Source organism: Benincasa hispida, chromosome 9 (assembly GCF_027475165.1).
Source record: "Benincasa hispida cultivar pf3 chromosome 9, pf3_genome.v1.1, whole genome shotgun sequence".
Classification (NCBI taxonomy): Eukaryota; Viridiplantae; Streptophyta; class Magnoliopsida; order Cucurbitales; family Cucurbitaceae; genus Benincasa; species Benincasa hispida.
In genome coordinates, this window is record NC_143486.1 from 7,300,488 (window position 1) to 7,325,768 (window position 25,281).

The window sequence follows — 25,281 nt, forward strand, 5'->3', positions numbered from 1 at the left end:
TTTGGAAAATTCAATCAAGTTAGACCAGAAAGCTTGAAGAAAATTCAATCATAATAGAGTCTTTCCCCAATTTATTTGCACTGACCCTTGCCAAGGAAGCCATGGTCACCGAGCTATGGAACACGCTAGAGGGTGGGTGGAACCTCCATCTCTGTAGACATCTTAATGATTTGGAAACTGATGAATGGGCCGTTCTCCCACATTTGCTCACTTCTTATCAGCCCCTCCATTCCAATGACAAATGGTTTTGGAAGCTTGAGTCATCTGGGACCTTCACAACAAAATCTTGGATTACTTACAGATATGAAAACAACACTAGTCTACATGATGGACCGACCAATATCCCAAAAAAATCAAAATTTTTCTTTGGGAACTTGCTCATAAGGCTGTCCTCACGCATAACAAACTTCAGTGCCGTCTCCCCTCTGGCGATTTCACCCAACTGGTGTTCTCTTTGTATGAAAGACACTGAAATTGAAAGTCGCCTCTTCATATTCTGCCCTTTTTCCAAGAATTTTCGGAACCACGTGCTTCATGATTTCAATTGGTGTGTGGTCTTTCCAGTGGATGTTACTCATTTTCTCTCCCTCATTATTGAAAATCATCCTTTCAAGGGCAGAAAAGGCCTCCTTTGGAAGCAACTCGTCAGGGCCTTTTTGTGGTCGGTTTAGTTAGAACAGAACAACCGTTTTTTCAATGACAAAGCCCAACACTTCGACATTTTCTTTGACCATGTACTTAACATTGCTATCTCTTGGTGTAAATTGTCTAAACAATTCAATTCATATATTTTTTATTCTCTTTTGACCAATTGGAGATGTCTTTTGTAACTCCTTTGGTCCGGTGCTTCTTTCCCCCTCTTTTTGTAATTTCATACATCAATGAAATTCTCTTGTCAAAAGAAAAAAAAAAAGAAAGCTTGAAAAAAAAAAGGTACAATCCATTTCCTCCTCTGTTTCGGTCAAAAAGGAAAATAATATGTTAAATATGGATCTTAATTCCATCCTCATGGTGACAAAATTAATGGAGTTTTATTCCTAGAGTGAAATTAAATCCAGCATCGATTACTTCTTTCAAGCTTCCATCTCATTTAATCCATATTTAGCAAATAAGGCCTGGATCAAGATTAACAAGGAGATCGATCCGGATTTCTCGAATGGTAAATGGTTTGAGTATGGCAAATTTCATCTCAAGCTAGAACACTAAAAAATGAATCATATTCTGCCAGAAGTTATGAAATGCTATGGGGTTGGTTATCGATAAAGAATCTTCCTTTAGATTATTGGAGTAGAAATACATTTGAAGCTATTGGAGTGTATTTTGGAGGTTTGGAAAATATAGCGATAGAAACTCTCAACCTCCTCAACTGTTCAGAAGCAACAATTCAAGTCAGAAAGAATCTTTGTGGATTTACGTCATCAACGATCAAGATTAAAGATGAGAAACAGGGCAATATTTTTTTAAACTTCAGTGATTTTGAGTTAATTGACACCCCTTTTATCTGTTCATGGAGACCTATACGTTATGAATTTTACTAATCCAATTGACTTAGCTCATCGAATCAGGTTGCATAAGATGATGAAGTTGAAATTAACTTACTAAAGCTAGAATGAGTTTTCCTCGTTTCACCTCAGAGTGTGCTGGAGTCTTTTAGGAACCCATTCGCAGCCCTTGCTTTGGAGGACCCTCCTTTGTCGAAGACTTCACTGAAAACCATCCTTCCTTCATTGGCGGTCCCGGCAAAAAACATCCCCACATTGATAGTTCCGTTTCCAAGTCAGATCCAGCTCGGGTAAATTCGAATCCCCAAACAGGTGTGAACAGAAAAAAGGGATTTCAAATAGACATAAGAGTGGAGGCAAGAGAATATCTGATACAGGGTCCACCGATTTGATTAGCAACAAGCCTTTATCTCAGACTTTTGGCATTCCTTCGAAAGGTTCTCAGTAGCATATTGGTCCAATGTCCTCAGGCGTTTTGTCTCCCCCATCTTCCTTGGATAATAGCTCAAATTCAGCTGTAACAGTGAAACCTTTGACACACTTCTCGAAAGTTGCTCACCTTGCTAAAAGTCAAGTTGGCAGTAAAAGAATTTTTGGCAAAAACAAGTCTTCAAGTCTTCAAAAGACATTTCCTAAATATCACAAGTTTTCGAGACTTTTGAAACCATATCCCAAACATTTCTCAAGAAAAAGGAGATCTAACCTTAAATCAATTGTTTCAGAGTATCACCCGAACCTTTTAGATGCCTGTTGTGTGCATGCACAACTGCCAGCACCTGCCAAGAAGTCGGTTCCTATCTTTAGCTTCAACCCAGAAATTTAAGTACGCCGCTTTTAAATCTTCTTTAGAGGCTCAATTTCTGAGAGGTACCCCTTGCTCCCCTTGTCTTCGTGCCAAAAAAGAAGTTATGTTTATGCTAGTGACTCCATTTAGTGTAAGCAGCAAGGAAACAGTTTGCTTTGAGGATAAATTCGATCAAGAAACACCATTGCAATACGATAATTTGGGAATTGATTTCAACACCATGTTTCACGAGGAAGAAAATTTGAATTTAAAAATGGCGGGTACTTCATGTCTTTCTCCTTTGCATTACTCTGAAATCCCTTCACATCTGAAGTCCATAGTTGAAGAATGTGGATTAATTTTTGGATGACTGTACTGGTTGACAAGCATTATTGAATCTGTTTGTTTGAAGACTTAGCTTATTTTGGGTATGTTGCTGAAAAAGAAGTCGTAGTGTGAAGTTGGTACTTTGGGGATGCTATATAGCTAGAGCAAAATTTACTCTTGATCCTTCACAGAGGATTGTTGATTGTTCTATTTTGGTTGTTGACTTTGTTGCTGTTTCAAACCGCAAAGGAAGCATCAGATCTCTTCTATTTAATCTAGTTTTGAGTATTTTCTGTAATTGTTTGTTCTGTTTTGTCTTGTCTAGGTTTATGTGAACCGTTTGTTCTTGTTATTCTTTTGTATGGGCTGTGTTTTAGCCTTGGTTTTAATTGTTAGGCCTTTTTGTTCTTTGTATAATTCTCTTGTATTTTGAGCATTAATCTCATTTCATTTTATTAATGAAGAGGCTCGTTTCCAGTTAAAAAAAATGCAATGGGGGCTGGATTTCCATTAAGAACTTGCCTTTGCCGTTTTGGAAAAATTCAGTTTTTGAAGCTATTGGTGATCATTTGGATGGACTGGTGGAAATTTCTTCTCTAACTTTAAGTTTGTTGGATCGTCCCAAGGAATTATTGAAGTTCAAAATAATTTATGTGGCTTCATTCCAGCATCCCTGTCTATTGAGGACTTAAATTTGGGGAAGTTTTTGATACACTTTGAAGGCAGGGATCTGTTGGCTGACCAAAGCAACTTTCTACCCAACAAAATCAGCTTTACGGCAAATGACTTCTCAAATAATTTGGATATTATCTAAATTTAAGAAACTATGTTAGATGAAGGATTCTCCGTGAATATGTTCGAAAAAGTAGTTGAAAAGTCACCTTCAGCCGTGCATGAGGCTTACTCAAAAAGCATCACATTGGAGAATTGGTGTATACCGAGAGCAATTATAAGTGAGCTAAGAGTGAGTGAGTTAAAATGGGTAGTTAATTTGTTATTCTACAAGCTTGTAATCATTCCACCTATAAATAAAGCATCTCCCCTCATTTAGAGGAAGAGAATCATTTTCATTCAAACTAGTCTTTTGGTTGTACACATTGGTATCAGAGCACTCCAAGATTCGGGGATTGATGGTCGGAAGATTCGGTGGAGACAACTGTGAGCAAGAACAAGAGGTGGAAGAATCCTTGCCCTTTCTCCAAGAACTACAACACGACGCTTGTTGTCCGTTGAGAACCCATTGGGGAGAATTCAAGAAACGTTAATAAGTCTTCAAGAAAGCATGGAAACCCTTACTCGAAGGGTAGAGATGTTGGCAACAGCACCTCAAAATTGGGAGAATGCTTAACTATTCGTGCTAGAATGGGAAGGAAGGGGAAGAAGTAGCGGCGGACAACCAAGAGGAGGGAGAAATCAGCATAGGCAGATCCAAGGAAATCCAAGAAGACATTTGATTATTCAAGCAAGGCACCAAGAAGATCAAGATTGGGATTCGTCGAGTGAAGATGATCAAGAAGAAGAGTTTTATGCTCCAAGAAGAGTGCAAGAAGGAAGATATGAAACCAAAGGTGAAATATACAATTACAAAATGAAGATTGACTTACCGGCTTACAATGGGAGGCGTGATATTGAGACATTTCTTGATTTGATCAAGAATACGGAGAACTTCTTTGATTACGTAAACACCCCGGACCACAAGAAGGTGCAGTTAGTAGCCCTCTAAGTTGAAGGGAGAGGCGTCTGCGTGGTGAGCTAAAATGGAGGTTAATTGGCATAGGTAGGGGAAGAGGCCTATTCGAGAGAAGATGGAACAACTACGGAAAGGGAGATTTCTACCTCCGAATTATGAGCAAACGTTATATAATCTATACCAAAATTGTAGACAAAGGCCGAGGACAGTGGCAAACTATGTAGAGAAGTTCCATCGGCTGGGAGCGAGAACCAACTTGGCAGAAAACGAACGACACTTGATTGCTAGATTCATTGGTGGCCTTAGAATGGATCTCAAAGAAAAGATGAAACTTCAACCATTTCATTTACTTGCTGATGTGATTTTTTTTGCTGAATCTGTGGAACAATTGAATGAGATGCGCTCCAAGAATACTTCAAGAAAAGCCTCATGGGATGCAACCACCAATAAGAGAACCTAAGCTATTGGTAAGAACCACGAGCAAATAAACCAACCTCCTACAACACGAGAAAAAGAAAAGGAAACCTAAGAAAATTTGGAAGAGAAGAAAACAGAGGTATAGACTACAAGAAAAATCTCAAAACCCCCACAACCGGCCTTCTTTAGGGAAATGCTTTCGGTGTGGCCAAGCTTGCCACCTATCCAATGCATGCTCACAACGTAGGACAGTAGCCTACATGGAAGAAGAAGATGAAATCTCATCTGAGAACATTGAAATTAGTGAAGAAGAAGCCAAAATGATTGAGCCAGATGATGTAGATAGTCTCATGCGTTCTCCAAAAAAAATTTGATCACACCAAAGGGAGAATCTAATCCACAGAGGCATTGTCTTGTCAAGACAAGATGCACCATCAACGACAAGGTATACAGTGTCATCGTCGATAGTGGAAGTAGTGAGAACTTCGTGTCTAAGAAGCTTGTAGTGGCATTGAACCTTAAGGTGGAGCCTCACTGAAGTGCATACAAGATTGGTTGGGTGAAGAAGTTCAAGTCAATGAAATTTGTACGATTCCCCTCTCAATTGGGAGTGGATACAAATATCAAATTGTGTGTGATGTTCTAGACATGGATATATGCCATGTCCTACTAGGGAGACCTTGGCCATTCGACACTCGAGCCTTACACAAAAGGAGTGAAAATACAGACGAATTCCAATGAATGGATAAGAAGATTGTATTACTCCCATGTTAATGATGGGGGAGTAAAAATGAAGAAGAAAGACAACAACCACTTGTTTATTACAATCGGTGGCAAAACCTTGATGAACGAGAGGGAAGCCGATATCTTAGGACTGTTGAAAAGTCCAAAGAAGCACAAGAAGCTGAAGTCCCTTTGGAAATACAAAGCCTGTTTGATGAATTCCTTCAACTTAGGGAAGAACCTGAAGGGGTGCCCCCTCTGCGAAACATCCAACACCACATTGACCTAATTTCGGGAGCCACATTATCAAACTTATCTTACTATAGGATGATCCTTAGGGAGTATGAGGTCCTCCATCAACATATAGAAGAATTACTTAAAAAAGGACATATTCAACCAAGCTTGAGCCCATGTACCAAGAAGGATGGGAGTTGGAGGTTGTGTGTGGATAGTAGAGCCATCAATCAAATCACAATAAGATATCGCTTTCCAATACCCGAATAAGTGACTTACTTGATCAACTTGGAGGGGCCCTAATCTTTTCAAAGGTGGACTTGAAGAGTGGATAATATCAAATATGGATTAGGCCAGAAGATGAGTGGAAAATGGCCTTCAAGACCAATGAAGGGTTATTCGAGTGGTTTGTATTGCCATTCTGGTTATCAAAGGCTCCTAGCACCTTTATGAGGCTCATGAATCAAGTACTTCATCATTTCCATAACAAATTTTTCATAGTATATTTTGATGATATTTTGGTGTATGGCCGGAACATAGAAGATCACTCGCAGCACCTCTATAGCTTATTCTGAGCTCTCAAAGAAGCTGAACTGTATATCAACTCCAAGAAGTGCTTATTTCTTCTTGTAAAGGAAATATCATTTCTTGGCTTATTAGCCAAAACCAAGTCAAGGTTGATCCAAAGAAGATCGAAGCAATCACTCAAAGGACAATCCCATCAACAATCAAAGAAGTACAAACTTTCCTTGGCTTGGCATTATTCTATAGAAAGTTCATCCAGCACCCATCACTGATTGCTTGAAGAAAGGAAACTTCTTATGGGGGCTGAAACAACAAGACAGCTTCGAAGATATTAAGAAAAAACTGAGCACCAGCCTAATATTGAAACTACCAGACTTTCATTACCATTTGAAGTAGCAGTTGATGCTTGCAGCTTAGGTATTGGAGTTGTGTTATCCCAACAAGGACAATCGATTGAATTTTTTAGTGAAAAGCTAAGCACATCAAGGCAAACATGGAGCACTTATCAACAAGAGCTATACGCTCTAGTTAGAGCACTCAAATAGTGGGAGCACTATCTCCTTTCCAAGTAATTTCTCCTATTAATTGATCACTTCTCCTTGAAATTCTTGCAAGCTCAAAAGAACATAAGCAGGATGCACGCATGATGGATTTCATTTATTCAAAGCTTCGACTTTGTGATAAAACATCAATCGGGCAAAGAGAACAAAGTTGTTGATGTCTTAAGTAGGAAGAGCCTAATTCTCACTACTTTAACTATAGAACGGACTGCATTTTCCCACCTCCTGGAGTTATATGAGAATGACAAAGACTTTGAAGACATATGGTACAAATGTACCCATTTTTTGAATGCCGAAGACTTCCACATTATGGATGGTTTCCTATTTAGAGGAAACCAACTATGTATTCCTCACATTTCTCTTTGAGAAGCTCTTCTAAAGATGAACACTCAGGAGGCTTGGCTAGACACTTTGGTCAAGATAAGACATTCGAAATAGTATCAAACCGATTCTATTGGCCACAAATCCAAAAGGAAACCAATAATTTTGTCCGAAGATGTGCTACATGTCAGAGCCAAAGGTACTTCTACAAATGCCAGCTTATACACACCACTACTGTCCCCACAACCATTTGGGAAGACTTATCAGCTGGCTCTGTACTTGGTCTGCCCAAAACCCAATGGGGTTATATAGTAATAGTAGTTGTGGATCGCTTTAGCAAAATGGTTCATTTGCTTGCTTGCAAGAACACAAATGATGCAGTCTACATAGCTAATCTCTTCTTTAGAGAGATTATTCGACTTCATGGAGTGCCTAAGTCTGTTGTGTCATATCAAGACATGAAATTCCTTAGCCACTTTTGGTGCATCCTATGGAAGAAGTTTGACACTATGCTGAAATTTAGTACTATACATCCTCAAACTGATGGGCAAACAGAAGTCACCAACCGAACATTGAAAAATCTTATATGTTGTTTAAGTGGCACAAAATCAAAACAGTGAGATTTGTCCCCTGCTTAAGTAGAGTTTGCCTTTAACAACATGAAGGGTCAACAAGAAGATGCCCTTTTGAAATAGCGTACACTACAACTCCAAGACTTACATTTGATCTTGCCAACTTACCTTCTTCTGTGGACATTAGTATTGAAGCTGAAAACATGGTTGACAGAATACAAAAACTCGATAAAGAAGTCCATGAACACTTGGAAAAGACCATCTTGTTGTATAAGGAAGCTAAAGATAAATCTAAAAGAGAAGTCAAGTTTGAAGAAGGCGACCTAGTTTATTTATTTATGAAAAAGGAAACAGTCTCTTCATTAAAATAATGAAATGAGACAAAGTTCAATATATAGTAAGGAAACAATGAGCAACAAAAACTAAGGATCAGGAGGTGCAATCGAGCATCTCAACTAGGTTGACACCTCCTTAGCACCCTCATCATGTCCAAATCATCCTAAAGAACAAACAAATACAACCAACAGAATAAACTAATGACAAACGAACAAAACCACAAAACTTAATCTACCAGCAGCACATAAAACATCCAAAAATACTACTTAAGACTGATACAATGTACTTCTAAGAAGCTAGAGAAATGAAGGCTTGCTAGTTTAAGCACAATTCTTGAATTGAGAAATGTGCAAAATGTTTGGATAGTGTGCACTAGAATGAGGCGTTAAGCTGGGCTGTCTCAAGATGCTCAAACCAAGTCATCCGGTTGTCATGGAAGACCTGTTGATTCCTTCCAAACCAAAGATTGGCCAGCAACGAATTCACCGCATCGAACCATAACAATTCCAAGTTAAAAATCGAGAACAATCTCAACCAACATTGTTTTGCATAGCAGCAAACAAACAAAAAAAAGATGTTGCAGGTTCTCTGGATCTGCCATACACCGAGCGCAAATTTGTGGAGATAGACAATGGTTGAGCAGCTTCTTTTGCATCACAGAGGAGCAGTTCAACTCTCCAAACATCATTATCCACACGAAGATGTTAACTCACTGAGGGCTTTTAATTTTCCACCGTGCTTTCTCCATTTGGCCATTAAGGCTAAGTTTCTAATTCTAAGGCCTCCAATGCCAAGATTTCCATCCTCCTGTGCCTTTATGACCATCTTCCATTTGACCAAGTGATTCATCTTTCCTCTATTGTGCCCCTCCCAAAAGAAGCTTCTCATTTTCCGTTCAATAATAGAAATCACTTTTTCTGGCATTAAGAATGTGAACATATAGTAGGTGGGGAGATTAGACAAAATGGATTTACAAAGAGTGACTCTTCCACCACGAGATAAGTTATACCTCCTCTATTTATCAAGTTTATTCTAGACTTTATCAATGATCGGCTGCCAAAAGGAGACCTTTTTTGGGTAACCCCCCAGGGGTAAACCGAGGTACATGATAGGCAAATGATTAACTTGGCACTTAAGTAAAGAGGTAGTAGCGTGCACCTTGCTGTCTTCTATATTAATTCCACAAATGGCTGATTTTTCCCAATTTACTCTTTGACCCGAACACCATTCAAACAATTCAATCGTATTCCTTAGGTTTTCTAGCATCTCATCTTCATATCTGCAAAAAATCAACGTAACATCGACAAATTGAAGGAGTGAGATATGAATTTTATCTTTTCCCACTAGGGAGCCCTTGAACTTCCCCTTTTCATGGAGTCTAGCAATAAAAGCATTCAACATTTCACTAACTAGTAGGAAAAGGAATGGCGATAGTGGGTCACCTTGCCGGATACCTCTAGTGGCGTGGATTCTACCTCTTGGCCTTTCATTTATGAAGATTGAGAATTTTGGGTTCTTAGCACAACCCATTATCCATGTTATCCAAAGAGGATCAAATCCTTTTCCATTTAGGACTTTCTCAAGAAAAGCCCAATCCACGCAATCAAAAACCTTTTCCAAAACTTTCTCCCTGACCCTTCGCCTTCAACCTCAGATTTCGTCGATCTTCGCAGCTCTACCTCAGACTTTATCGATCACCGGTTTTTTTCTCTTTCCTCAATTGTGCCGCCTCTCGTCTTCCGCTGCTGTGTTCACACCAGTCTGGTTTGCCATTTTTGAATAGTTGGAAAGCATATCTTCGGCCGGAGAAGATTCAGACTTTTTCAATGAAGGATTCCTGTCTTCCGAAGGGGCCTTCGATGTTTGAGGGAGTTTCTTAGTACTGGTCTCAAACGGATTTCTTGAATAGCTCGGATTGTTCTGAGTAAGGAAGACCCAATTCGGCTTTAGAAAATTACAATCCAATCCTTCATCTTGAGCAACTTGATTCAAACGAACTAAATCAACTGGGTTGGTGAAGTCTTTGATAAATAAATCATCTTGTACATTATTAGGAGCCTATGAAGTTTCAATATCTCCAAAGTTAAAAAAGATGCTGCCTCTTTTTCTTCTTTGATTTCTATAGTTACCAGCGTAAAACCACACAAATTCTTCTTAACTTGTATTTTAGCTTTTGAACAATTAAGAAGATTTAACATTTCAATTGTGATACTCTCAAGTCCTCCGAAGTGAGCCCTAATGGCTTCAAATGTATGTCTACTCCAATAATCCAGAGGAAGGGTTTTTTTTTTTTTTTTTTTTTTTTTAATTTTAAACTTTTTATTTATTTATTTATTATTATTATTTTATCAAAATCGATCCCCTAAATCCTTTCATGACCATTGGCCTACCATGCTTAAACGTGTTCCATTTTTCAAATAGCAAATGATATTATCCATAATCAAACCATTTCTTTGGAGTTGCAATCAAGTCTTCAATCTTTCCTTGGTTAACTTTGATTAAAGCTTTGTTTGCAAATAGGGGATTAAGACTAACCCTCACTTGAAAAGCTCTTCTAGGAATTTAGCTATATCCTTCCATTCATTAAACACAAATAATCTTGATAAAACTCATAAATTGTTAAAATCTTCCTTGAATACATCATTGCTTTTTCTAACCCAAAACTGGAGCACATTGTGATTTTCGGGTGGTGAAACAAGGGAATGAGCATATTGACTTCTCTTGGTCTCTTATGCCGTGGTTTGTTTTATCGGGTTCATAACAAAGTAATGATTTTTCCCAATATTCTTCACCATGTCTGCATAACTAGAGCTTTAAAGCTTGGATGGAAATGCATTATGCTTCTATTTCTGTTGTCCGATGAAATTTGTTGCCAGAAGAGTGGACATTTGCCATGACATGTATATGTATTTCATTTGGAAACTTTCTAGCATTTTTAGAAATGAATGTCATCCCTTCTTGGTATCCTCCAAATAAACATGAATGTAAGATTGGATTCTTTAACTGAGAATGGTCTGATCAACCTGGCATGATGTAGCTTAAAGGACAAAAGGAGAGAATTCTCCAAGTATACAATCAAAGTCTTTCTTATCAATCAAAAGTTGTCAATAAGAAAGACAATTCTATTGTATATCGAGAATTGGAAAGCAAACTAATCCTAATCCTAATTAATCAAAGAAACTAATCTTAATCCCAATAGACCAAGGAAACTAATCCCAATCCTAATCAATCAAGGAAACCAATCATAATCCTAATCAATTAAGGATTTGACCAAGATACCCTAATTTACCCTAATCTTAGGACATCATTCTATCCCTGCCAAACAAAACTCATCCTTGAGTTTTAAAAAGAAAGTGAATATTATAAAAAAAAATCATTCTCGACGTCAAAATATGCTGTAAAACGTAAAATAAATTCATCTTGCAAGCGAATTGAACACAAATAATAGTGTGCCTTGAAGAGAATTGTTGACTTGAACAAAAGTAGCTCTCATCTGTCCAAAGTTGAAAATGAGTTAAGTTAATTGTGTAAAAAGAATGGACTTGATTGGTTTGTTATACGGCTTGTTTGGATCAAGGAAAAAAAATTAAGAGAGCCAAAGTTGGGTCGGGTTGCACGAGTTATGGGGCCAAGATGAAGGGAGTTGGGTTGGAATGTGTAGACTGCGGGTTGAAAAATACCAAAAGAAGTTTAGTCAGGGGTATTGGGTATAAAACGGTTACATATTCTTCCTTCTCATCTTCTTCTTCTTCATAAGCAAACAACACATTCACCTTGGATCACAACTTCTTATTTTTCAACTTCGCCAAGGACTGCAAATAGGGTTTTAGGTGCAATCATCCCACCTTAGGGATGATCATTGGTTGGTCAGTGTTGGTTTTGGGCTCAAACCGATGCTGGCCACATGCCGGTTTTGCTCTGTTGATGGTCATTGATTTTTTGGAGGTTGGTGATGTCGTGATTGGTCAGTTGGTTGGTTTTGTCTTTGGTGAAGTAAACAAAAAAATGGGGAAGAAGAGAAGAAAAAATCAAAGGGAGAAGAGAGGAAAAAAGAAGAGAGAAAGGAAGAAAGGAACAAGAGGTTGGGATTGGAAAGTAAATGGAGAAGAAAAGAAAAAAACAAAGGGGAAAGAGAAGAGATAAAAGCTGGAGAAGAAAAAATGGAGGATGCAGTGCTAGTGATCGGTGGCTAGCGGGAGGACGGAAGAGAAAAGAGAGAAGGGAGAATAAGTGGGAGAAGAGAGGATGGGGAGGAATAAAGAGAGACGAAAAGGGAAGAATGAATCACTTGTAGAGAGTTGGGAGAAAAAAAAATTAATTTTTCTAATAAAGTTATCTTGGGAAGGGAAAAGTTCATGGGACCTTTGCAAAGAAAAATGAAAAAATGGATGGGACCTTTGTAGAAAAAGAAAAGCAGATGGGTTGTGTGGATTCTACCTCTTGGCCTTTCGTTTACGAAGGGGAGAGCTCTTGTCTACTCTTTATCCAAGCTTGTATAGGATCACTTTGTTGCCAAAGGGCTCCATAGCTTCTCATTGGGATCATTCGTTGAACTCTTGGTCCATTGTTTTTCGTCGCTTGCTTAAAGATGAGGAAATACTACATTTTTAGGCCTTGTTATTGCTTTTTTCAGGCAAGACAGTTTCGGACAGCCTTGATTCAAGATTGTGGTCTTTGGAAGCATCAGTATTTTCACAATTAAATCTCTCACCACTCACCTCTCCCCTTCGTCCCCATATGGATAAAAGTCTTTCCAAAGCTCTATGGAAGACTAAAAGTCCGAGGAGAGTTAACATTTAGATCTGGATAATGCTTTTTGGGCTTCTAAACTGCTCCTTAGTCATGCAAAGAAAACTCCACTTGGCTTGTTTGTCGCCTTCTATTTGTCCTTTATGTAAAAAGGCAGGGGAGGACTTGCAACATCTCTTTTTCAATTGCCCATATTCAGTAAGCTGTTGGTGGGATTTTTTCTCCAACTTTAACTTCGTTGGGGTGTTCAGAGACAATTTTAGAAGTAATGTACAACATCTTTTATTGGATCCTTCTCTTAAGAAGCGACCAAGGTTAATTTGGATCAATATGGTTAATAAGGCTCTTCTCGCAGATTTATGGTTTGAAAGAAATCAAAGAATTTTCCATGATAAAGAAACAAGTTGGATGGATCGTTATGACTCAGCGCGAAGAAATGTTTCAGCATGGTGTTCCTTAAGTAGTTCTTTTGAAGACTTCTCTTTACAAGATTTATGTTTGAATTGGCAAGCTTTCATCTCCCCAGCTCTTTAGGAGTTTTGGTTAGGTTTTAGCTTTGGATTTTCTTTGTATCGCTTTTCTCTTATATCTTTGGCCTTGGTATTCCTGTATGGACATGATGAGGGCGCTAAAGGGGTGTCAACCTAGTTGAGATGCCCAGGTGTGCCTCCTGATCCTTTTTGTTTTGTTTTGTTTTTATACTTTTTGTATAATTCTCTTGTACCTTGAGCATTAGTCTTATTTTATTTTTCTAATAAAGAGGCTTGTTTCATTTTCAAAAAAAAGAAAAAGAAAAGCAGATGGTGATGTAGCCTAAAGAGATAAAAGGAGAATTCTCTCCAAGAATCCAAAGTAGTCCTTATTATGAATCAAAAGTTGCCAATACACGAAGACTAACTCTCTATTTAGCAAGAATTGGAAAGCAAATTAATTCTAATTCCAATTAGTCAAAGAAACTAATCGTAATCCTAATAAACTAAGGAAACTAATCCTAATTCTAATCAATCATGGAAACTCATCTCAATCCTAATCATTTAAAGATTTAACCATAATACCCTAATTTACCCTAATCCTACTTCATCAATCTATCCCTAAAAAAAAAAAAAATGGTCCTCGAGTTTTAAAAAGTAAATGAAGAGTACAAAAAATAAAATAAAATAAAATAAGCATCCTTAAAATACGTTGGAAAATGTAAAATAAATTCATCTTCCAAGTCGATTGAATGCAGATAATAGTGTGGCTTGAGGGAAAAACTATCTAGCCGAACAACGTTGCAAATGAGTTTTAATTCTGTAAAAAGTTTGTGCTTGGTAGGTTTGCATTTGGGCTTAGATGGATTAAGGAAAAAAATAAAGATAGCCAAAGTTGGGTCAGATTGTGTGGACTATGGGGCCAAAATGAAGGGAATTGGTTACAGATCAAGTTACGTGGAGTTTGGCCAAAAAGACTCATCACACTAGTGAGATTAGAGGCTCTGATTTCTTCGTTTTCAATTTCTTTGTCTTTGCATGCAACAACACACGTTTCTTTGTTTTATTTCTTCCTTTGTAACATTGGTGAATTCATTTGGGAATCTTAAAATCTTTGGTTCGGGTCGAGGAAGTAATGGGTTGAAAATAATCGCACAACTTTTCCTTACGAACATGTCTTCATCCTCCATGTTACACGCAATAGCACAAAAGGTTTTTTCAATTGATTCTTCTCCCACCTTGATTCGTAACTTTATTTAAAAATAGGTTTGATTCACTTTTGTTTTCGATCAAAGTTCATCTTTGTTTTCACTTGAATCTGTTTCATTTACCTCTTCTTCTCCTCCTTCATTGCTCGTCTTTTCATCTTCTTCTTCGTGCAATTGGTCTTCCCTTCCAATTTGGCTTGCTTGAATTTCACCCGCGAGCTTCAACTGTGATTCATTGGGTTTTTCTTGTGCAAATTCATAGCTTCGAGTGATTTCCAACCTTTCTTGAATTTTTCTCAAAAGACCCCAAATTTCATCCTTTCCCTTTTGAAAATTTTCCTCATGGATGTTCTTATTTGAATATTTATGTTTTCTTGAAAATGTTTCGACCTTTGTATTGGTGTTGGGATGATTTATGAGTGTTCACTGATATTGGTCATAATAATTTCTTCCACACTCTGAATCATTTTTTGAATCATCTTTCACATTCTGATGTTGGTCATAATAATTACGTCGATTTCTTGAGAAACTGGTTTGATTGAATCGTCAGGCTCTTTGTTGATAATGTCGCCTTCTTATTTTGTTCCAAACTGCATTAGAATCTTCATTAGAATTGCTAGAATCTCTATAATCAAATTTTCAATGTCGATAATGATAGGGTCTTTGAGAAAATTGAGCACGTGCGAAATTATTATGTTAAAATTCATCTTTTGAATCACTTGAGTTAGAATTCCAACACTGCTTTTGGGAGTAAATTTGACTTTCTTGCCTATACCAACTGCTATATTTATTGATCTGTAATAGTCCATTCTTGCAAAATCTTGAGAAAAAAATTTTGGTATCTTCTTTCTTTTCTAGAATTTAAAGGGTTCCCTTATATAGATGTGGACTGTTCAACAATGAGCACAGCTCACGAAGCTCTCTCTTGCGATCGTCTTCGCCAAGAGTTTTCTGGTCTTCCATCAGCGGTGGTCAACATTGGTCCAAATGGCTGCTCTGATACCAAATTGATGTAGCCTAAGGAGATAAAAGGAGAACTCTCTCCAAGAATCCAAAGTAATCTTTATTATGAATCAAAAGTTGCCAATACAAAAGACTAACTCTCTGTTTATAGAGAATTGAAAAGCATACTAATTCTAATCCTAATTAATAAAAAAATTAATCCTAATCCTAATAAACTAAGGAAGTTAATACTAATTCTAATCAATCATGGAAACTAATCTCAACCTAACCTATTAAGGATTTGACCGTAATACCTTAATTTACCCTAATCCTACTATATCGATGGTCTTTGCACAAGTGCAACATGACAATACAGACGAGACAACAATAGTGTTTTTTATTTTATTTGATCTTTTTTAATAAATAAGTCAGTTGGTATGAGCCTTTTTTGGCTTGCCGACCTACTGACAAGTTGGTTTTGCATGTTATAAAACCGATTCCAATTGAAAAACCACATAAACTGACCATTTGAAGTTGGTTGAGTTGGCTCTATTTTTCAATCTCATTTGATCACTCCCATCTCATCTTGTTTCTTGCTCATGATTTCGCCAATACCTAAGTTGTGCAACTTTGAGTTTGGGTTTTCTTCTTCAGTTGATTTTTCTTCTTTGCTGCCCACGTCCTTCACACTCGAGTCTTGAATCTTCTAAATTTTCTGTTTCATTTGTTTCTTGCACAGTTTCACAACTTCGACTGGGTTCTTGAACTTCATATGTGTTACTCTCAATATTTGCAATACTAGTCTTTCAGAATTCTTTTCGTCTTGTGGCGGATCTAGAACTTTAAGTCAGGGGCTTAAATTCGAAAAATGCTCTCTCCTCTCTCCTCCATCCTCAAGCCCTCCGATGATCACCCTCCCTTCCCGATTACCCCTTCCTAACCCCAGTCCCTTCCACTCCGGCCGGTACCTCCTCCTTTCTTCCCCTCTTATCCCCTACTCTGCCTTTAGAACCCTTCACCTCCGTTTTAGCTAAACCTCTCTTCTGCATTCGACCCAATCACCCCTGTTTTTGCAACACCATGGAATTAAAAGGCTGTCGTATTTCAGATCATTATTTTTGTATGTGGAAGGAAAAGAATGGTTTCTGGCTGGAAGACTTGAAGTGTGGTAAAAAATCCTCTCTCTTCCGAAGCTGCACGATGGTTGGATGTTAGCTTAGGGAGACTTTTGAATGGGCCAACCTTCTAATTTTTCCTTCTTAAGGAAAGGGTGGATCAGGGCTTCATCTGGCTAGCTAAGTTTCAAAGCAAGAAGCAATGGTTCATTGAATGCGCAATCTGGCCTTCCTCAGGAGGCAGAACAAATGTCCATATCCCTTTCGACGATGGTGTGACAAGATGGCATGAGTTCAAGGAAATGGTGAGTCACTCTATTTCAGACCTTTCATCTTCTGGAAGCATATCAGATAACCTTCAAGCATCTTCAATAAAAAGTTTCTCAAATGTAGTGAAAGGTAAAAAGTCCTCCATCGATTCACTACCAGATCATTCTACTCAAACATCCTTCAGATTGCATCTCCAGTCCCCTGCCCCAAGCAAGAAGAAATAGAGTAAGCCCTGCTTTTGGGTTAAAAAGGAATCTGATGTCCTCCAAGAAGACTTCCATAATCTATGGTTAGTTGCAAGGCTTTTTGTACATGATGAATGGAAGGAAATAGCAAGTGTGTTGAGAGGCTCCTTCAACTCCAAAGTCTTTTTAAATCCCCTACACGCAGATATGGCTGTAATTAGAATTGAACAAGGAGACCTTGGTGAATTGATTGAGTCTATTGGACAGTGGCAACAATTTGGTCCTTTTCACTTTCGTTTTGAAAAATGGAATTCGAAAAAGCATGGAAGGCCAACAGTCATAAAAGGCTTTGGGGGCTGGTTGAGCATAAAAAATCTTCCCCTAGATTTTTGGTGCAGAAGTATTTTTGAAGCCATTGGTGTCTACTTTGGTGGTCTGTAATGTATAGCTGCTGAGACCCTCAATCTCATTAATTGTCAAGAAGCCAAAATCAGAGTTAAAAAGAATTGATGTGGTTTCATCCCAGCGACTATAGAAGTTAAACATGTAAACCTTGGTAGTATTTACTTAAATTTTGGGGATATATAGTGCTCAGAACCCCCTGTTATGAACTCCGACGAAGTTTTTATTGATGAATTCTCAAATCCTTTAGATATATTACGTTTAAATCAAGTTTTGAAGGATGAAGGGGTTGATTCCCTGGCTCTACATTCAGATTGGTCCTTTTTAGCTTCCTACCAGTCGGTTCCAAGCTACTCGAGGAACCCCAATACTCCAATGGAAAATGTTCATGTTCAACAGTTGAGTGCCAATCCGGAGAGTTTTTTCCGGCCAAACAGAGCAGATGAAGGGGAAAGGTCACCAGATGATGGTTGGAAAGGAAGAGGAAACGTCACAAATGAAAATGAAGAATTGTCTTTAATGATGAGAGAGAAGATTCCAGCCGTTCAAGTATTAAATAAGTTTGTCTCCAGCAATTCATCTAATAAAGTGGAAGAAGGGGAAAAGTCACAACTCCTTACCAGCCCTTCAGCCGATCCATCTTCCCCCCAAATTGTTTTCAACACGTCAGAAAAGCAGCAGGAAGGCTAGGGCAAAACTTTAAATGACTCCGTTCTTTTATCCCCCAATAAATCAGGGGTATCTGAAAAGTCTAAAAAAGGACAGGTCAGCAATGTTTTTAATTCAGCCTCCGATATTATTACCAGCCATGCTGGAAGTCCCCCAGGCTGCCATTCTCTAGTGCAAAACCAATCAAACATTCGGGCCCACTTCTCCAATGTCTTTACTCGGAGAAAAACCTCCTTCAAAAATAAATGGACAGGACTTCATAACAGGCCCTTATCAACAACAAATGTAGCTTCCGACCCTTCGATTTTAGTGCAGAGTGAAAGCAACCATAACTTGCTAGAGGTATGTTGCACCAAAATCCAACTCCCCTCTTCATATTTAAATAAAACCTTCCCCAGCCTTTAAACTCTGCATTTCAATCACTCCAGTTTCAAAATTCCAGAGTCAAGCAACACTTTCATTAGGGGATTACCCTGCACCCCTCTAAAGCCAAGAAGTTTAGAAATTCGGGAATTTGACTCACCTTTTAGTGTAAGCAGTGCTGAATTGGATTTTTGCCCTGTTTCGAAACAAGATGAAAGGCTCCAAGACTCTGCCCTTGGATTAGACCTCTAGGCTTTATTCTCTATTGAAGAAAAGGATATATCTTTGGAGCATTGCACCCCTTGCTCCACCTCAGTTCAGCCTTCAGAAATTCCAGAGCACCTATCCTCAATAGTTAAGGATTGCGGATTCATTTTGGCCTGAAAATCCTCTTCCCTGACAGCCTCCTCCCACTTTCCAGTTAATGAAGATTCTTTCATGGAATACAAGGGGTCTTAAAGACCTAAATAAGAGAATTGCACTTAGAAGGCTGCTCAAAAGCTTACATCCAGGTGTAGTACTTATTCAGGAGTCAAAGAAGGAGAGTTTAGATGCTGCCTTCATCAAATCTATTTGGAGTTCTAAGGAAATTGGTTGGGAATCAGTGGATTCTTTTGGAAAATCTGGTGGTTTATTAACAATGTGGGATAGCAGCAAAATTGAAGTTGTAGAATCCCTTAAAGGGGGATATTCCCTGACAATCAAATGTCGTACCTTATGCAAGAAAGTCTGCTGGGTTACCAATGTTTATGGACCGGTTGATTATAGGGAGAGAAAGTATGTATGCCAGAGCTCTCAGCCATTGCAGGGAACTGCCCTGATGCTTGGTGCTTAGGAGGGGATTTTAACCTAACCCGTTGGAGTCATGAAATATCACCAGCTGGAAGATATACCAAAGGCATGAAGCTTTTTAATGATTTCATTGATTCAGCCAACTTGCTAGAGATTCCTTTATCAAATGGGAAATTTACTTGGTCTAGGGGAGAAAATTCCAACTCTAAATCCCTGCTGGATAGATTTTTTATTAACAAGGAATGGGACGAATTGTTTACTAATTCAAAGGTGAACCGCTAGGTACGACTTCTTTCTGATCATTTCCCTTTGCTCCTAAGTGCAAGAACTATTAATTGGGGCCCATATCCATTCAGATTTTGTAACAGCTGGTTACTCAACAAAGAGTGTGTCTCTTCCATTGAGAAATCATGGAAAAACAGCAACATAAAGGGATGGCTAGGCTATGTCATCAATGCAAACTTAAGGCTGGTCAAAGAAGCACTAAAAACCTGGTTAGCTGAATACCGAAAAGCACAAAACAGAGATGAAATGGCCCTGTCAAAGGAAATAGCTGAAAAGGAAGCTCAGATTGACTCTTTGGGTGGGGACTCAGTGTTAGCAACCAACATATCCAAGCTAAAAACAGAATTGCTAAGAATATATCTGCTGAAAGAAGGGGATCTAATACAGAAATGTAAGTTGAATTGGTTGAAATTGGGAGATGAAAACTCTAGTTTCTTTCATCGGTTTTTGGCAGCAAGGAAAAAGAAGAATCAGATTATTGAGCTTCTTAATGACCAAGGAATGCCTACAAACTCATCCAAGGAAGTTGAAGGAATTATCCTAAACTTTTATGATTCTCTCTACTCTAAATTCCCAGGTGTTAGGTATTTACCAGCCCCTTTAGATTGGCCCCAAGTCTCACAAGTCCAGAATGCTATGCTCACTACATGTTTCATGGAAGCAGAAATTGTTTTGGCCATCAAATCTTTTGGAAAAAAATAAAACCCTTGGTCCAGATGGCTTTACTTCAAAGTTTCTCTTAAGTTTTTGGCCTTTAGTCAAGGATAATTTTACTAAGCTCTTCGAAGACTTTCACTCTAGTGGCAAATTGAACGCGTGTGTAAGAGAAAACTTCATTTGCCTTATCCAAAAAAAAGAAGATGCAGTCTCCATCAGACCAATCAGCCTTACTACCCCAACTTACAAAGTAGTGGCAAAGGTTCTCGCAGAAAGATTGAAGAAAGTAATGAAGTCTATTACCGGCCCATCTTAGAATGCTTTCATTGAAGGAAGACAAATTCTTGATGCCGCATTGATTGCTAATGAAGTGGTGGAAGATTACAGAGCAAAAAAGAAAAAGGGATGGATATTAAAGCTCGATATGGAAAAGGCCTTCGACCGGGTGGATTGGTCATTTTTAGAGAAGATTTTAATTGCAAAAAATTTCGACTCCCGATGAATCTCATGGATTTTGGGCTGCATTAAAAACCCTAAATTCTCAATCATCATCAATGGTAGACCCCGAGGTCGTATTCTTGCTTCAAGAGGTATTAGACAAGGAGATCCCTTGTCACCTTTCCTCTTCATCTTATTAAGTGAAGTACTCAGCTTTATCATTGAAAAGCTGTATGTTAATGGAGTATATGAGGGCTTTGTGGTTGGTAAGGAGAGGATCCATGTTCCATTGATTCAGTTCACGGATGATACCCTCATTTTTTGCAAATATGAAAACGAAATGCTTCTAAAGCTAAAGGAAGCAATCAGTCTTTTGAATGGTGTTCTGGTCAAAAGGTTAACTGGGAAAAGTCAGCCCTCAGTGGAATTAATATAGCGGAAAGTGATCTATCAACTATGGCTGGTCTTCTTAATTGTAGGGCCGAAGCCCTCCCCATTTCTTATCTTGGTTTACCCCTTGGAGGTTATCCTAAGCAATGCTCCTTTTGGCAGCCTGTGGCTGAAAAGGTCCATCAGAAGCTAGGTAAATGGAAACGATTTAATCTCTCAAAAGGGGGCAGGGCAACGCTTTGTTCTTCAGTTTTATCAAACCTCCCAATATACTATATGTCTATCTTCTCAATGCCGGACTCAGTGGTTTGCTCCCTAGAAAGATTAATCCGAAACTTCTTTTGGGAAGGCTATAAAGGAAGCAAAATTAATCACCTGGCTAAATGGAGTTTAGTCTCTCAATCTACATTAAATGGAGGTCTTGGTTTGGGAGGACTCAAAGCTAAGAACATGGCTTTGCTTGCCAAATGGGGCTGGCGGTACATGATGGAGGAGAATTCCTACTGGAGAAGGATCATTTCTAGCATTCACGGCAAAGGGCCTTTTGATTGACACACATCCGGGAAGTATGGGAATAGTTTGAGAAGTCCATGGATAAACATTTCAAAAAGCTGGTCCAAGGTTGAAAATTTAGCTCCCTTTACTGTTGGAGAGGGGAATAGAGTCAGCTTTTGGTCAGATCCTTGACTCTTCCCTTCTCCATTGTCTTCTCATTTTCCATCTCTGTTTAGGATCTCCTTATTACCAAGGGGTTCCATAGCTGAACATTGGAATCATTCTTTAAACTCTTGGTCCATCACCTTTCGAAGGCTGGTAAAGGAAGAGGAGATGGCTCACTTTCAAGCACTGCTGCTTGCTTTATGAGAAAAGGTAGTATCTTCTAACCTGGACAGTCGTCATTGGTCCTTGGAAGCCTTCGGTTTTTTCACAGTCAAGTCCCTCTCAGCCCACCTCTCTTCCAAGCCACCTATGGAGATCTACCTTTTCAAAGCTCTTTGGAAATCTTAAAGCCCAAAGAGAGTGAACATTTAGATATGGATTATGCTGTTTGGCCTATTGAATTGCTCTACGGTTCTGCGAAGAAAGCTTCATTCAGTCACCTTACTACCCTCTGTTTGTCCTCTATGTTATTCGGCTAGTGAAGACTTACAACACCTCTTTTTCTCATGCACATTTGTAGAAAAGTGTTGGTGGTCTTTCTTTCAGATGTTTAATTTTGTAGGAGTTTTTGGTGATAGTTTCAGAGACAATTTAAACTATCTTCTCTCGAGTCCCTTTCTACCAAAAAAGCCTCGGCTCCTTTGGATCAACATGGTCAAGGCTATACTTTCTGATATTTGGTTCGAAAGAAATTAGAGAATTTTCCATGATGCTGGGAAAAATTGGGAGTTTCGCTTTGATTCAGCTAAAAGGAATGTGTCGGCTTGGTGCTCTTTGAACAAAGATTTTGATGGTTTCTCAATCCAAGACATTTTTCTTAATTGGCAGGCTTTTATTTTCCCAACATTTTAACTTTTATCAGTTTCTGTCTCGGGGATCATTTCATTTTCTAAAGATGTACTCGTTTTTCTTTTCAAGTAGGCTCGGGTTTTTCCTTGTTGTTTGCTCTTTATGCTCTTTATATAAATCTCTTGTACTTTGGAGCATTAGTCTCTTCTTATATTGCAATAATAAAGAGACCCGTATCCTTTTAAAAAAAAAAAGAATTCTTTTCGTCTTTGTGAAAGTTGTTCCAAATTCTGAATCATTCAAGATACCGTGAACATTGGTCACTCATTTTCTAATTTCTTTCAACGCTTTCAGGATTGATGTAGGACACACCGACTACTTTGTTAGGATTAGGATGACTGAAGTAGGTAATGGCATGTGTTCTTGAATAGGCTTCCGACTTTCTTTGTTGTTTTTCTTGAATCATAACCAAGAGGGTATTTTTTTGGTTTTGGACAGTCTTCTAGCATCGTAGAACTCTATTCTTGGATGATTCTTTGAATTTCTTCTTGCTCTTCTTGAATTTAAAGGGTTCCTTCTAAATATGTGTGCTGTTTGGCAACAAGGAAAACTGACAAACTCCTTGGGATCTACGTTGTCGTCTTTCACTGGCGGTAGTCATCATCAGCCTAGACTGCTACATTGATGCCAAATTGATGTAGCCTGAAGGATAAAAGGAGAGAGTTCTCCAAGAATAAAAAATCAAAGTCTTTATTATGAATTAAAAGTTGTCAATACCAATGTTTTCAAAGCGCAAGGTGCACCCTAAGGCGACAAGTCTCCCAATCGCCTCAAGGCGAGAGGCGATAAAAAGGTGTCGCCTGAGTTAAGCAAGGCATGCCTTAATGAAGTAATAAATAAATATTATCTAAAACTATAATAGGTAAAATATAAGAGTATTTAATTTTCGAAATACAAAAAATATCAATCAAGCTATTTAATATTTAAATAAAAAATAACTTTCGTGATAATTACAAAAAAAAAGCATATGTAATTTAGAAAACAAATAGTACTATGAGAGTTAGTATGCAATTAAACAGAATATGTTTATAATGTCATTTGTTTAGTACTTGGCTTTTCTTCTTAAATGGAAAATTATACTAGCAAGATATTGATTGGAAAAGAGAAATAAACGCCATTTGACAATCATGGGTAGTGGAAGAGAGAAATAGATGGCCATTTGGCATTCATGGAGGAGAGATACTACATGCAACCTGCAACCAACTGTCTTTATTGAAAAATGAAAGCGTGCATTTTATAACTAGGACTTTTCTTCTTCTTTTTCTTCTTTTTCTTCCCTGACTCTTCCTATTTTTCTTCTTGTACTGGTAATTTTTCACTTTTCTACCTTTTCTTCCACTTCTACTCTTCTATATCTTCTTTCTCGTTTTTCTTCTTCATTTTTTATCTTCCTAATCTTCTGACTCTTCTGGTCTTCGTATAATCAATCTTCTTCTTCTGATTTTTCATTTCTCACTTGTTACAAAAAAATTGATTGAAAAAAGGAAGAGAAAGGAAGACAGGCGCTCGCCTTCATGTATGATGAAGGCACAACAAGGTGACAAAAGGCGCAACCATGCGAGTGCTTGGTTGAAGGTGCTCGCCCTAGCTGTCTTCAAGGCGCAATGGCTCAAGGTTGCCTCGCCTCTCGCCTTAGGTGCGTGTCTTGGGTCGCCTCGAAAACACTGGTCAAGACAAAAGACATTTTCTCTATTTATAAAGAATTGGAAAGTAAACTAATCCTAGTCCTAATAAACTAAAGAAATCAATCCTAATCCTAGTCCTAATAAACCAAAGAAATCAATCCTAATCCTAATAAACCAAAGAAACAAATCCTAATTCTAATCAATCAAGGAAACCAATCCTAACACTAACCCTAATCAATTAATGATTTGACCAGGATACCCTAATTTACTCTAATTCTACAACATCATGGCATTTTGCATTGAATAAACTTTTCTTCATAAAAAAAACCCACGAGGAATAAATTTCTTACTTGGATTCTTTTGATATAATATTAAATTTACCTTCACCCATTAGCTTAAGCTTTTGGGTCAATTGGTGATTTAACATGGTATTAGAGCAAGAGGTCCGTTATTCAAACCCCTACAATATGATTTCCTGTGCAATTAATATTGATTTCCACTTGTTGTGTCTTCTACATATTTCAAGCCTACAAGTGAAGGGGAATGTTAGAGTTGTTGATATAATATTAAATTTATCTTTATCCATCAACTTAAATTTTTGGGTCCATCAAGTATTTAACAACTAGGCTGTAAAAAACATGATGATTTCCTCCTCAATCTTTTTGCAATAGTAAAAAAAAGATAGTCAAGGTGTTGACCATCGAGAATTTTCTTTGTTCTCTTTCATTCGTTAATTGTAATTGAGTGCTGACAGAAATACTATGCTGAGGTGCTTTAGTTGTTTTTGGTTGGCTAGCTATTGTTATATAAGTTCTTAAAATCTAAAATGTCAAATTGTACTTTGGATGTTGGATACAGTGTAGTGACTGAATAAAAAAAAGGGTAGAATAATTCAGAAATATGACTCAATGCCATCGTATTTTGACCAATATTCCAAGCTTTTTTTTTTCTTTGACTGGGCGATTAGAACTATATTTGAAGTTTTCTCGAGTACATTATTTTCTTTTTCTCAAAAATTAGAAATCATATCATTCAGTTGAACTTCTATCTAGAATTTCATATTTGTGGGCTTTTAGGAAAATTAGTTGGTACTTATAAATGATTTTATATAATTTCAACACTGGCTTGTGCACTTTGATGACATACCAATGAATACTAGGCGATTTTATACTCCCTGTTGTAAAGTTTCAATTGGTATCTGTCTATCAAAATGGGAGTTTC

At 37.9% G+C, this 25,281-nt stretch overlaps 1 protein-coding gene across 3 annotated transcripts in view; it reads left to right on the plus strand.

Moving 5' to 3' along the window:
• LOC120087089 (5'-3' exonuclease family protein) overlaps positions 1–25,281 on the plus strand; it is a 95,780-nt gene that overhangs the window by 22,320 nt on the left and 48,179 nt on the right. The gene's annotated exons all lie outside the window — the stretch shown is intronic.